At 41.1% G+C, this 13,069-nt stretch overlaps 1 non-coding gene across 1 annotated transcript; it reads right to left on the reverse strand.

Moving 5' to 3' along the window:
• Window positions 1-4,810: 4,810 nt before the first annotated feature.
• On the reverse strand, window positions 4,811-4,917 carry LOC120250809. The gene has a single exon (XR_005533145.1). It is a non-coding gene; the product is annotated as a small nucleolar RNA R71 (small nucleolar RNA).
• Window positions 4,918-13,069: the final 8,152 nt, after the last annotated feature.

The following is a 13,069-nucleotide window of genomic DNA, read 5'->3' on the forward strand; positions in this document are numbered from 1 at the left end:
TTGCTGGATATACGCAAGGGGACCTTATCAACCACTGATAAGTTAATGGATGAGTATGTCCAGGAAATGTTGTGGCCAAGCCCATCGATAGGTTTCTAGATCAAAAGGTAGAGAATGAAGATATCTTGTCACTTGGTCAAGAAGACAAGGTGCAACCTACCCCGGGAGTCATGAAGAGGAACCCTTGTGTGGTAACAAACTCGATAACTCTCCCTCCATCTTGAAACAATTGTGTTCATCATGCTTTCAAGTTGAAAGTAAGAGAGCGACTTTCACCTATGAACCCCCGTGAGGTAAGGATAGGTACGTCAAGCTTAGTGATGTTAAACAAGCGCTTCTTGAGAAGCAACCTAAGTCTTTACTGTTTTTCTAAGTGTTAGTTTAGTACTTGTATGAATAAAAGCTTTAGCGTTGGTGTCTTCGCTTTTACATGCTATTGCTGTGTTTTTCTCATGGATCATTGGTGTTTTAGTGTGCTTCATTATGATTGGTGAAGTTTTGTGTTGTTTGAGCATGTTTTAATGATTCTCTAGTCAAGCTTTCAGTATTTATGTAGTCTCTATATGTGCATGAACGTTGTAAAACTTTTTTTGTAGAGTATGTAGTTTTTCTAAGTCATCTAGAGAAGACACACGACTGTGTGGAATTTCCATAGGGGCGTGCGTTTCCATTCAAAGCTCATCCCAAGAGGACGTAGGGGCTTGTGACGGTCACACGCTAGTGGGTAATTTCCACACGGGCATGTGGATCTCTGTAGAGTTCTCAGAATTCATCCCGCGAAGACACAGGGGTATGTGTTTGCCCCTGTGGATGACCCTGTAAATGGCACACGGGCGTGGGTAATTTCCACACGCCCTTATGAAACTCTGTAGAGACTTCTTCTTCATCCCGAGAGCACACAGGGGTGTGTGAGTGCTCCTGTGAGTACTCTAGTGAGCATCCACATGCTCATGTGGAATTTCCATAGGGGCATGTGGAACACTTAGCCAAGTTATCAGGAGAACAAAGGAGCCACAAGGGCGTGTGGGTGAACCTGTGGGTCGGGCACACATGCGTGGGTAATTTCCACATGGCTATATGGATGAGTTCAGAGACAGTCAGAGGCTATCCCAAGAGCACACAAGGGCATGTGTTCACCAATGTGAGTAATGCTGTGGAAGTCACACGGGTGTGGGTAATTTCTACACACTCGTGTGGATTCACAAAACGTCAAGAGGTGTGATTTTTCTTTAAAATCAACTCACGTAACTTCATTATATAACTCCCAAACGCTCAAAGAACACTTCTCTTCACCTGAGTATAAGGATTTCGTGATCCCTGAGCATCAGACTTGGTTCGAGCGGTTGTCGAATTTGAAATTTTGACAATCTTGTTTCCCAAATTTGAGTGTTTTGAGAAAGATACTGTTGGGAGATGAGATGGCGGATGAGGTTGAGAAGCTTCTATCTGTGGGTAGCTAGAGTTGTTTATTATTGATTTGGGAGCCAGGCATTCGCAGAGGTGTTGACGCTAGAGGTGTTGACGTCGTCTGAGTTTGATCGCTCGTACACCAGCTTTGATAGTATAGACCCTATTCAGTTCAGAGCATTTAGATAGTACCATAGTATGAGTGTAACGCAGTTTTTAGTCCGATTAGGTCTTTATGATGAGGCATTTATTGATACAAAGGAATACAAGTAGCTGTCAAAGGGCTATCCCGGCAGTTTGACGCCACAGCGTGCTTATAGAGAGCTGTGTGGATAGGACTGTATGAGTTGGGAGCATCCAAGGCCATGTGCATGTCTCGACTAGCTTACAGATACATTCATGCTATCCTAAGAAGATCAGTGAACGGTAGCGGTGACAATACCGGAGTTTTGAGTAGACAAGAGTTACTATATTTATACTCCATGGTACAGAGCGAGCCACTACATCTAGGGCATATATTTGCTGAGTATCTGCATCACCAGGGCCAGTATGCCAAAGTCATATTTCTATTCTCAAGCCCATATATCACTAGACTTATCATCGGCTTGGGTCTGATGGACGCTATTCGAGGGGCCGAGAAGATCAGACTAGTATCTCCCTTAGGCTTGGAGACCATGCATTTGATGGGATGATCCGCAAGTACAGAGATGGAGTTTATGTGATGATCATGCCCCTGCCATAGCTAGCCGAGGGCAAGGATGATGTAGTAGAGGGGTCGCAGCCTGCTCTCCAGCTGCAGCCGGGGCAGATGGAGACAGAGAGGAGAGGCTCGAGAGTGCGCTGGGGGTGATACAATCAGATTTAGCTGAGGTTCCTGCTATACAGGCCATGAACCACACAGAGGTAATGGTGTGTCTCGACATTCTACAGCAGATACTTGAGCGAGATGCGACTTCTTCATTTGTGATGAGACCCCATACTCCTCCGACATCTCCAGTACCTTCATCACCACCACCACCACCACCAGACACAGCACAGCCCGACTCTGACCTTTGAGGAGTCTTTTACTTTATTTGTCTTTATGTTTTTTTTCATATTTTATTTGTACATTTGTTTTAGACTTATATAACTTAGAAAGGATCTTTCTCCTGAGTTTATCTTTTACTTTCAGTTTTTCGAGTTGTATTTCATTTTCATATCTTTATAGACTCGATTGTATTTTGTTTTAATTGAGCTTTACTGAACTGCCTTGTGTATATGTGTAGATGGTCTTGTGAGTCTGGGATTTGATGAATAGTCATGGACACAGTCAGTGTGGTATTAACGTGGCTGTGTGTGCTCCACACCCTGTTGGAACTTAGCTCTCAAGAAATATAGCTCCATCAAATGTACACTAGGAGTCAGGGGAGTATTGTTTCAATTTTCCACCTCCACACATGTTTTTAATTATGATACTTTTTTATTGTGTGGCCATGCATACATTGAGGGCATTGTATGTCTTAAGTGTGTGTGGGGTGGGGGGTGTTCACGTTACACATGTTCTATACTTATGCATTCATTGTTCATGCTCATGTAGCTAGTAATGGTTCATCATAATAACAATAGTTGTATTCTTAAGTTTAGGAGAATTTTTAACATTGAATACTATCATGCTCTAGTTTTTACTTGAATTTTTAGGAATTATTGCCCGATTAACACTTGTTGCACTGCCCATTCATGGAATCTTGTGGAAACTCAAGTTCAACATTTAAGGGACTGTTTTTACTTTGTTTCTTGTTTTAAATTCCATAAAAAAATGTGTTTGTTTGGTTGTGCATTGGTGGTGGAAAGAGCTACCACCTATGAATTATGAAACTACTCTCATAAGTTAGATACTTGTTATGACATAATTAGGGAAAGAGCTATCTTATAGGATGAATGTGGTAATAAGAAGTATTCTTTTCTTACATTGAGCATCACTTTTATCATATTTTATCACTTATTCGTGTGTATTTATGTTCTTTTGTGCATGTAGGGTTGTGGAGACAAAGTTGAATGAAAGAAAGCAAAAGTAGATTGTGGATGCAATTGTTGATGAAGTTTTTGGGTTGAATAAAGGTGAAGACAGAAGTTGTGCTCAATGACATGTGTGTGTGTGCCAACCTCACTTGTGCTCAAGTGAATACACTGCACAAGTGAGCACAACTTCTGTCTTCACCTTTATCAGTTGGAGTCCCTGAAGAAGATGAGGTGGCTTCGCAAGACAAAAGGGTTAGTTCTATACTAGCGAATAGGGTTTATCAGTTGGAGTCCCTAGAGCATCATGCAACCCTGCACAGTGTGAGGTGTTGAGAGCATCTCTTTGGGCTAGGGCATAGTGTAAGGGTTAGTCATGGTTGACCTTAGGTTTTGGACCATGTGTCTTTGGATTTCCATGACTTGTTAAACTTCAATTAGGAGGTATAATTAGTAGTCTTACACTTGAAACAATAGTCCTAGGGTGAGCAATGTCCGGGTACCCCATTTTCTTATAGATTGCCTCTCCTTTTACCTATTGTGCTTCTTTTCTTTTCTTTACTTTTATTTGCATTGATATTGTTCATGCAAATCCTCAATCGTTTTCACTATAGTTAAATAGCAACTCTTGTGTTTTTGAGCACTATTCCTTGTGGATATGACTACCCACTCACCGGTGTACTTTATTACTTCGACAACTCGTGCACTTGTGGTACACACATGCAAGGGGTGTGTCAAAGTTTTTGGCACCATTACTGTGGAATAGGCGTTTTGGAAGCATTTTGACTTTCCCTATTTTAGTTATTCATCACTTGTTCTATTTCACACTTTCTTATTCTTCCATCGTTCTAATTTGTTTTTCTTTCTTTCGTTGTAGCTCGAGGTTATGACCCGAGGAAACCTTTCGACTTTGGTTGAAGGAGATCTGGAAATTTGAGCAAGAAATCATAGATGGGGAAAAGAACCTGCGCAAGAATAGTTAAATCAAGTTGAGATAAAAGGTGAAGGGTCTTATAATATGGCAGAACAATATGAACAGCTGAGGACACTCTCAGATTGTACAAGACCCACAGTTCTTGGCAAGTAATCCAGTATTGTGTGGCCACCTATCACAGCTCAGAATTTTGAGCTCAAGCTAGGCTACATCTAAATGTTACGGTAGTCGGCACAGTTTAATGGTTTGGCCGATGAGGATCAGAACAACCACATTGAGAACTTCTTGGAAGTGTGTGACATGCTCAAGATTAATGGTATCACGGGTAATGCTATCAAGTTGAGGGCCTTCAAATTTTCGTTGAAGGGGAGAGCAAAGCAATGGCTACATTAATTACCTAGAGCATCGATCACTACTTGGGAGGATATGGTAGAAGCTTTTTTCGGCCGATATTTTCCTTCCAAAAAATCTGCAAAGCTCAGGAATGAAATACCCTCTTTTGTGTAAACTGAATTAGAATCTCTTTTTAAGATATGGGATAGGTTCAAGGATCTCCTGCATAAATGCCCTGAGCATGGGTTCCCCGAGTGGATGATTATCCACACCTTCTACAATGGTTTGAACCCAAAGATGAAGCAATTTCTTGATGCTGCAGCAAGAGGTATCCTAGGAAGCAAGGCCCCGAAAAAAGCCTGACACTCATTGAAGAGATGGCTATGAATAGTTATCAGTAGAACACACGAGACAAAAAAATAGCCGGACTTCATGAGATGGATGCAATCAAATCATTGGCGACCCAGGTTATATCCTTGAGCAAGAAGTTAGACACTCTAACTTCTCCTAGATTGGCTGCAGTGATGAGGTGCATTGGGTGTGGGGGAGGACACGCTTCATCTAATTAGCCAACTTCTATTGGTGGTACATCTTCAGTGGAAGAGGAGGATTTTGTAGGCAATGCAATGAGAGGTCAAGGAAATCCGTATAGCAATACCTACAATCTGGGGTGGAGGAGACACTGAAAATGCCCCTAGCGTGTGACCCACAAGTGCATATGTTTGTTGAAGTAATAAATCCCAGGTGAGTGGGGTATCGTATCCACAAGGAATGAGGAATAGAAACACCAAGATTGCCACTTAACTAAGTGGAGATGAAATAATGATGGTGTGGATAAAGATCGATGCAAACAAACTCAAGAAAATAAGAAAGAGAGGCACAATAAAATGAGAGGAAAGATAATTGATAAATGTGCAGTACTCGGATATTGTTCCTCTTAGGATTATTGCTTCAAGTGTAAAACCAAGTATTATGCTTCCTAACTTATGCTTAATGAGTCGTGGAGATCCTTAAATACACGGTCCGAAACCTAAGGTCAACTGTGACTAACTCTATACTATGCCCCGGTGAAGAAATCAACCATTCTCAACACCTCATATTGTCTAAATTGTAAGAAACTCTAGGAATTCCAAGTGATAGATCCTATTCCTATATGTAGATCTAACCCTTTGGTCCATGCGAAAGACCCCTAGACATAATTAAGCCCTAGGTGTTAAAGTCACTTCAACGCTTCACTCTATTGCTTACGCAACTAAGCCCCAGTGGAGTTCATCCCTTAACCTTTCACTCTATTGTGACCGCAAAGAACTCTTGGAATGTGGAGGTAGGATAAATCACACCGGAGGGGAAAGGGGACGCTCCGCTACCTCTCGACTCATATTCTCTAATCTTGCTTTCCCTAACCCTCATGGTGTGTCACTCACTCACAAAAATTACCAAGATGGACTCTCAACCCTAGTGTCACTCTAAGGTAGAAATCATTTAACAAGTATTAAATATTTATACTCAATTAAAGATATCAATTAAGGAAAGCATAATAAAAGGTCAATGAAAAAAATACATCCTAGGCTTCACAAATCCTCATACCCACTAGGGGGTTTTAGCTCTCCATGGAGAAAGATACAATCCATAATGACATCGAAAGTAAAAACATGTAATCCCAAAGGAAAACCCCTTCAGTATTTATGTCGATAGTCTTGTGGAGTAGCCTCGCCCTCTCCAAAGGTCCCCTTGGCAAGCCTAGGGCACACCTCGCCGGATCGGTGCCGACAAAAGCTCCCCCAATAACTATCTTCCAAGAGAAACGCGGTGTCAAAGCCGTAGAACCACTCCAAAAGACTTGCCAAAGCCTCTCTCAACCCTAGCCGCCGGCCTCCCAAAAGTTGGAGAAAAGATAGAAGAATGAATGAAAGATGGATCCCCAAATCGGTACAAGTCGCGGCTTTATTAAGGGCTAGAATCGGGCATCCACACGGGCATGTGGATTACTGGAAATCTGATTTTTTGGGTGTTGTAAACAGTAACTGCTAGAGTACTCTGCCAAAATACTCCCAAATCCAAACTTTTCATCAAGGCAACATAAACGGACACACATCTATGCCATAGATCATGTCGCTTCTTCAGAAAAAAAGGTCTCATTGGTGAAGATCTTGCTATCATTGCACAAGTCAGGATACACAAATGTGACTCCCTTTGTGCCCCTCTAAACCATGGTAATTACTTGAGTGCATGGAGGTTGGCACATGATAAGTGCTTATGTGTTAAGAATGTGAAGTGTTTTTTCCTTACAATGAGCATTACTTTTATTAGGTTTAAGTGCTAATACATGTGTATTTGTGTTTTTTTGCGCATGTAGGGTTGTGAAGCTATGTTTTAAGAAAATAAGCTAAAAATAGATTGTGTACACACTATTTGGTGGAATCTTGGAAGCAACAAACGTGAAGATACAAGTGGGGCTCTAAGTTACGTGAATGTGTGCCAACCTTGATGTATTCAAGCCATTACAATGAGTTGGAGGGGCATAAAGGCAGTCACATTTACGTATCTCAACTTGTACAATGATAGCAAAATCTTAACCAATGAACCCATTTATTGAAGAAGCGACGCAATCTATGGCATAAACGTGTGCCTGTTTATGTTGCCTCGATGAAAAGTGGATTCAGGAGTGTTTTTGGCGCTGTACTGCAGCAAGGTAATGTAGGAAAACACTGTAGCAATTTACTGCATCAGTACTGTTCACAGCCGGCTAAAAATGAGATTTCCAGAGAATCCACATGGGCGTGTGGAAATTCCCCACGCCCGTGTGGATGCCCGATTCTAGCCCTTTTAAAGCTGTGATTCAGCCTGATTTCAATATCCTTTTTCCCATCCTTTCTACATCTTTTGAGAGGACGGCAGCTAAGGTTTAGAGGGGTTTTGGTAAGGCTTTTGGAGTGGTTCTCTGGCATAGACACCACGATTCTCTTGGAAGATAGTTATTGGGGGACCTTTCGTCGGTATCGATTCGGCGAGGTGTGCCCTAGGCTTGACAAAGGGACCTTTGGAGAGGACGAGGCCACTCAACAAGACCATTGACACGAATACCGAGGGGGTTTTCTATGGATTACATGTTTTTACTTTAGATTTCATTATTGATTGTATCTTGCTCCATGGAGAGCTAAACCCCCTAGTGGGTACTTGGATTTTGTAAACCCTAGGATGTTTTTTTTTCATTGACCTTTTATTATGTTTTCCTTAATTGATGTTTATAATTGAGTTCTAATCTTGAATGCTTGTTGAATGATTTCTCCCTTAGAGTGACACTAGGGTTGAGAGACCATCTTGGTAGCCTTTGTGGATGAGTGACACACCATGAGGGTTAGACAATGCTAGATTGGAGAGTGTTGAGAGGGTGAGTCGAGAGGTAGCGGAGCGTCCCTTTTCTCCTAAGGTCTGATTTATCCTACCTCCATTTCCTAGAGTTCTTTGCGGTCACAATAGAGTGAAGTGATAAAGGATGAACTCCACTCGGCTTACTTGCACGAGCAACAGAGTGAAGCGCTGAAGTGAGTTTAGTATCTGTGGCTTAATTATGACTAGGGTCTTTCGCCTAAATCAAAGGGTTAGATCTACACATATGAATAGGGTTTATCACTTGCAATCCCTGGAGCTTCTTCCAACTTTGCACAGTGTGAGGTGTTGAGACTGAACAATTTCTCCGCTAGGACATAGTGTAGAGTTAGTCACGGTTGACCTTAGGTTTGGGGCCGTGTGTTTTAGGATTTTCACGACTCATTAAGAATTAGTTAGGAAGCATAATAATTTGTTTTACACTTGAAATATTAACCCTAGGGGGAACATTGTCCGACTACCCCACTTCTATTGATTGCCTTTCCTCTCAATGTTATTGTGCTTCTCCTTCTTATTTCTTTTATCTCTTTTTATATCAATCTCATTCATCATACAATCGATTTATTTTCATCATAGTTAGATAGCAATCGTTGTGTTTCTATTTACTATTCCCTATGGATACGATACCGACTCACTAGGATTTATTACTTCGACACCCGTGCACTTGCAGTTTACATACATATTTGGTCGTGTCAAGTTTTTGGCGACGTTGCTGAGGAATATGCATTTTAGAAGCACTTTGCACTTTGCTATTTTATCTACTTATCATTCATTCTATTTCATACTTTATTATTCTTCCGTCATTCTCATTTGTTTTCTTTTGTCATGACTTACTCTTTCTTACAGAGAGCTTAAATGATGATTTTCGCTCATTGTTCTATATTCTCAAGTTGAAGCTCTGAGTAAAAAAGTTGATAGAATTGTTACTTCACAACAACAGAGCAATCCATGTTACAGCACATATCATCCAATTGAAGTGGGCTACTCAAACCCATTATGGAATAATGATGGATAACATTGGGAAGCACCTCAAGGTTAATGTCAAAAGGATGAGCTACTTGGAGAGGATGCGCTTCATTTGCAAAAAGTATTAGCTAATTTTATTGAAGCGATCGATGTCCTTGTCTAAAATATTGAGACCACATTTAGATGTCATAAAGCCTCCTTTAAAAACCTTGAGCATCAATTAGGAGGGATACTTGAAACACTCTCTAAGGAACAACAAGTATTTGAGCAAGCAATTCAAGTTCTTTCTAGAAATTATGTGGTGGTGAATGACAATGAAGAAGTAGGGCAGAATGGGTATGTTGTTGTAGAGAGTGAGAAGATGCAAGAAGAACCTTTCTTTCAAAGTGGGGATTGCTTCAATGGACAGTGTGTTTGTGAGCAAAGAATGATGCAAGAAGGCTTGGTGAAGATATATTGCTTGCAAGTTGAAATAGAAGAAGAAGCAAACCTTAAGGTAATGGGACAAGCATCTCTCTTTGGTATTGATCAACTCATAAATTACAAGAAAGAGATTTTGGGTTTGGAAGAGGATGTGGGTAGGAGATTGAAGCCATCCAATGACCCACCTGTGCTATTCTTAGACAATTCCCAACCCAAATTGTTTCCTTGGAGAACAAAGTTAAGATGGTTGGACTCTCCAACAAATATTCAACCCTGGCAAGTGGATTTTTGGTTTAAAGGAAGTAGCTATGCAATGTCTAGTCAGAAGGAACACATTCTTTTCAAGCCCCCATAAGGTAAGGAAGAGGTATGTCAAGCTAAGTGATGTAAAACAAGAGCTTCTTGGGAGGCAACCGAAGTTTTTAATGTTTTTCTAGTTTTTAGTTAGTATTTGCATGAATAAGGCTTTAAGTGTTGGTGTCTTGATTTTTAGATGCTTTTGCTGTGATTTTCTCGTGGACATTGTGGTGTTATCATGTGCCTAATCGTGTGTGGCAAAAAATTTGGTCGTTTGAGTGTGTTTTTCGTGTTTTCTCTGGTTAAAATTGCACTGTTAGGCAGGATCTGAGTGTATATCTATGTTCAAGATTTTTCTGCAGACCCTGCAAAGTTTTCTAAGTGTCCAGAGAAACCACACGCCCGTGTGAACTTTCCACATAGGCGTGCGTTTTCGTTTAGAGCTCATCAAGAGACGGCACAGGGGCGTGGACTTGCCCCTGTGAGCGACCTTGTGATGGTCCACGGCCATGCGGAATTTCCTCCCGGGCGTGTGTTTCCCTGCAGAGACTTATAGATTTTTCCCGAGAAGACATAGGGGCGTGGACTCGCCCCTGTGGATGATTCTGTCAATAAACAGATGGGCGTGTGTAATTTCCACATGCCCGTGTGGTTCTCTGCAGAGAATCACTCCTCCATTCCGAGAAGACACAGGGGCATGCATCTGCCGCTGTGAATTGCCCAGTAAGGATCCACGCCCGTGTGGAATTTCCGCATGGGCATGCGAAACATTTAGAGAATTTTCTCGCTTGGACAGAGAAGCCACAGGGGCATGTGTCTGTCCCTGTGGGTCGAGCGCATGAGCGTGGGAATTTTTTGCACGCCCGTGTGGATGTGTTCAGAAGCATAGGCTGTCATCCCAAGAAACCACAGGGGTGTACGTCTGCCCCTGTGGGCTTCTCCAGTGGAGTCAGACGGGCGTGCGTAATTTTCACAAGCTCGTGTCGATTTACAGAATTCAAAAAGGCTGCATATTCTCTTTATAAAATTATTTTGCCTTTTCATCTTTTCACTCCCAAACATTCTAAGAGCGCATCCTTGCATTCTCCCGACCTCTTACCATTGTTTTAGAGGGTTGTTACTTGAGTTTTCCGGCCGGTTTCTATTCTTTCATTCTCATTTCATCTGTACGCTTCTCTTTCTCTTTTTTTGCCCAATCTTCATTTATTTTGCAGCACCAGCATGATCTTCACCACTAGTGGCAACAAATACACCAGAAATTAACACCAACACTTGAGGCATCTTTACCTTCTTTGTTCTTATTTTTTGTATTTTATTTTTGCATTTTATTTTTGACTTGTATACTCAGAAAGGATCTTCCTTCACAATTTATCTTTTATTTTTGTCTCGAGTTGTATTTCATTGCTCTATATTTTATATACTCGAGTCATTTTTGTTTATCGAGCTTCACTGAACCCCCTTGTGTATGCGTGCAGATGGTCTTGTCAGTATGGGAATTGAGAACTAGTGATGGACACGGTCAAGGTGTTTTACACTTGGCTGTGTGTGCTTCACAACCGGTTGGAACTGCATTCCCAAGGATTTAGCTCCATCAAACGCACCACTAGGAGTTAGGGGACTATTGTTTCAATTGCCCACTTCCAAATGTGTTTTAAATTATATTACTTTTATTGTTCTTGCATTTGTATATTGAGGACAATGTACATCTTAAGTGTTGGGGGGAGGGGGGGACTTCACATTACACATGTATTTTACACAAGTTTTGATTGACATACATGCTCACTAAGCCAATGGCAGTTCACGTTAGTTACAATGATTGTATTCTTGAGTTTAGGAAAAATTTTGACATTGAATGTTCTCATGCTCTATTTTTTACTTGAATTTCTATGAATATTTACGTGATGAATATTTGTGAACCAGTCACTCATGAAACTCTTTTGGAAACTCAAGTTTGATGTTTAAGGGACTAATTAGTTTTGTTTCTTGTGTTATTTTGCTAAAAACAAAAAAATATATTGGAAAAAGAAAAGAAAGAAAAAAATAGATATATTGTTTAGTTGTGCATTTTGGGTGGAAAGAGCTACCACCTATGAAGTATGAAGCTACTCTCATAAGTCGGATACTAGTTATGCCCTAATGAGAGAAAGAGCTATCTCATGGGATGAGAGAAAGCTACCACCCCGGTAGAAAGAGCTACTACCTCGAAAGTGTGAAAACCATCTTAACGGCCGCTTCGGAAAGAGCTACCTTAAAGGATGTGTGAAACTACTGCCATCTTTTTGTTTTGTTACGTTTAATAGTTAAATAAGTCCCTTATACTTGGAACATTATAGTAATTTACCTTAGAGGATAATGTAGCAGGCATTGTAGCAAAACACTGCAGAAATTTACTGTGGGGGAGCTTTCGTCACACTGATTCGATGAGGTGTGCCCTGGGCTTGACAAGTGGACCTTTGGAGAGGACGAGGCCACTCCATAAGACCATCAACATGAATACCGATGGGGGTTTTCTATGGATTACATGTTTTTACTTTTGATTTCATTATTGATTGTCTCTTGCTCCATGGAGAGCTAAACCCCTAGAGGGTACTTGGATTTTGTATACCTTAGGATGTTTTTGTTTCATTGACCTTTTATTATGTTTTCCATAATTGATGTTTCTAATTGAGTTCTAATATTGAATGCTTATTGAATGATTTCTCCCTTAGAATGAAACTAGGGTTGAGAGACCATCTTGGTAGCCTTTGTGAATGAGTGACACACCATGAGGGTTAGATAATGTAGATTAGAGAGTGTTGAGAGGGTGAGTTGAGAGGTAGCGGAGCGTCCCCTTTCCCCTCCGGTGTGATTTATCCTACCTTCATTTCCTAGAGTTCTTTGCGGTCACAATAGAGTGAAGTGATAAAGGATGAACTCTGCTTGGTTTAGTTGTGTGAGCAACAGAGTGAAGTGTTGAAGTGATTTAGTATCTGGGGCTTAATTATGACTAGGGGTCTTTTGCCTGGACCAATTGGTTAGATCTAAACATAGGAATAGGATTTATCACTTGGAATCCCTAGAGCTTCTTGCAACTTTGCACAGTGTGAGGTGTTGAGACTGAGCGATTTCTCTGCCGGGACACAGTGTTGAGTTAGTCACGATCGACCTTAGGTTTGGGACCGTATGTTTTAGGATTTCCACGACTCATTAAGCATCAGTTAGGAAGCATAATAGGTGGTCTTGCACTTGAAATATTAACCCTAGGGGGAGTATTGTCTGAGTACCCCACTTCTATCGATTGCCTTTCCTTTCAATTTTATTGTGCCTCTCGTTCATATTTCTTTT

Source organism: Dioscorea cayenensis, chromosome 19 (assembly GCF_009730915.1).
Source record: "Dioscorea cayenensis subsp. rotundata cultivar TDr96_F1 chromosome 19, TDr96_F1_v2_PseudoChromosome.rev07_lg8_w22 25.fasta, whole genome shotgun sequence".
Lineage (NCBI taxonomy): Eukaryota > Viridiplantae > Streptophyta > Magnoliopsida > Dioscoreales > Dioscoreaceae > Dioscorea > Dioscorea cayenensis.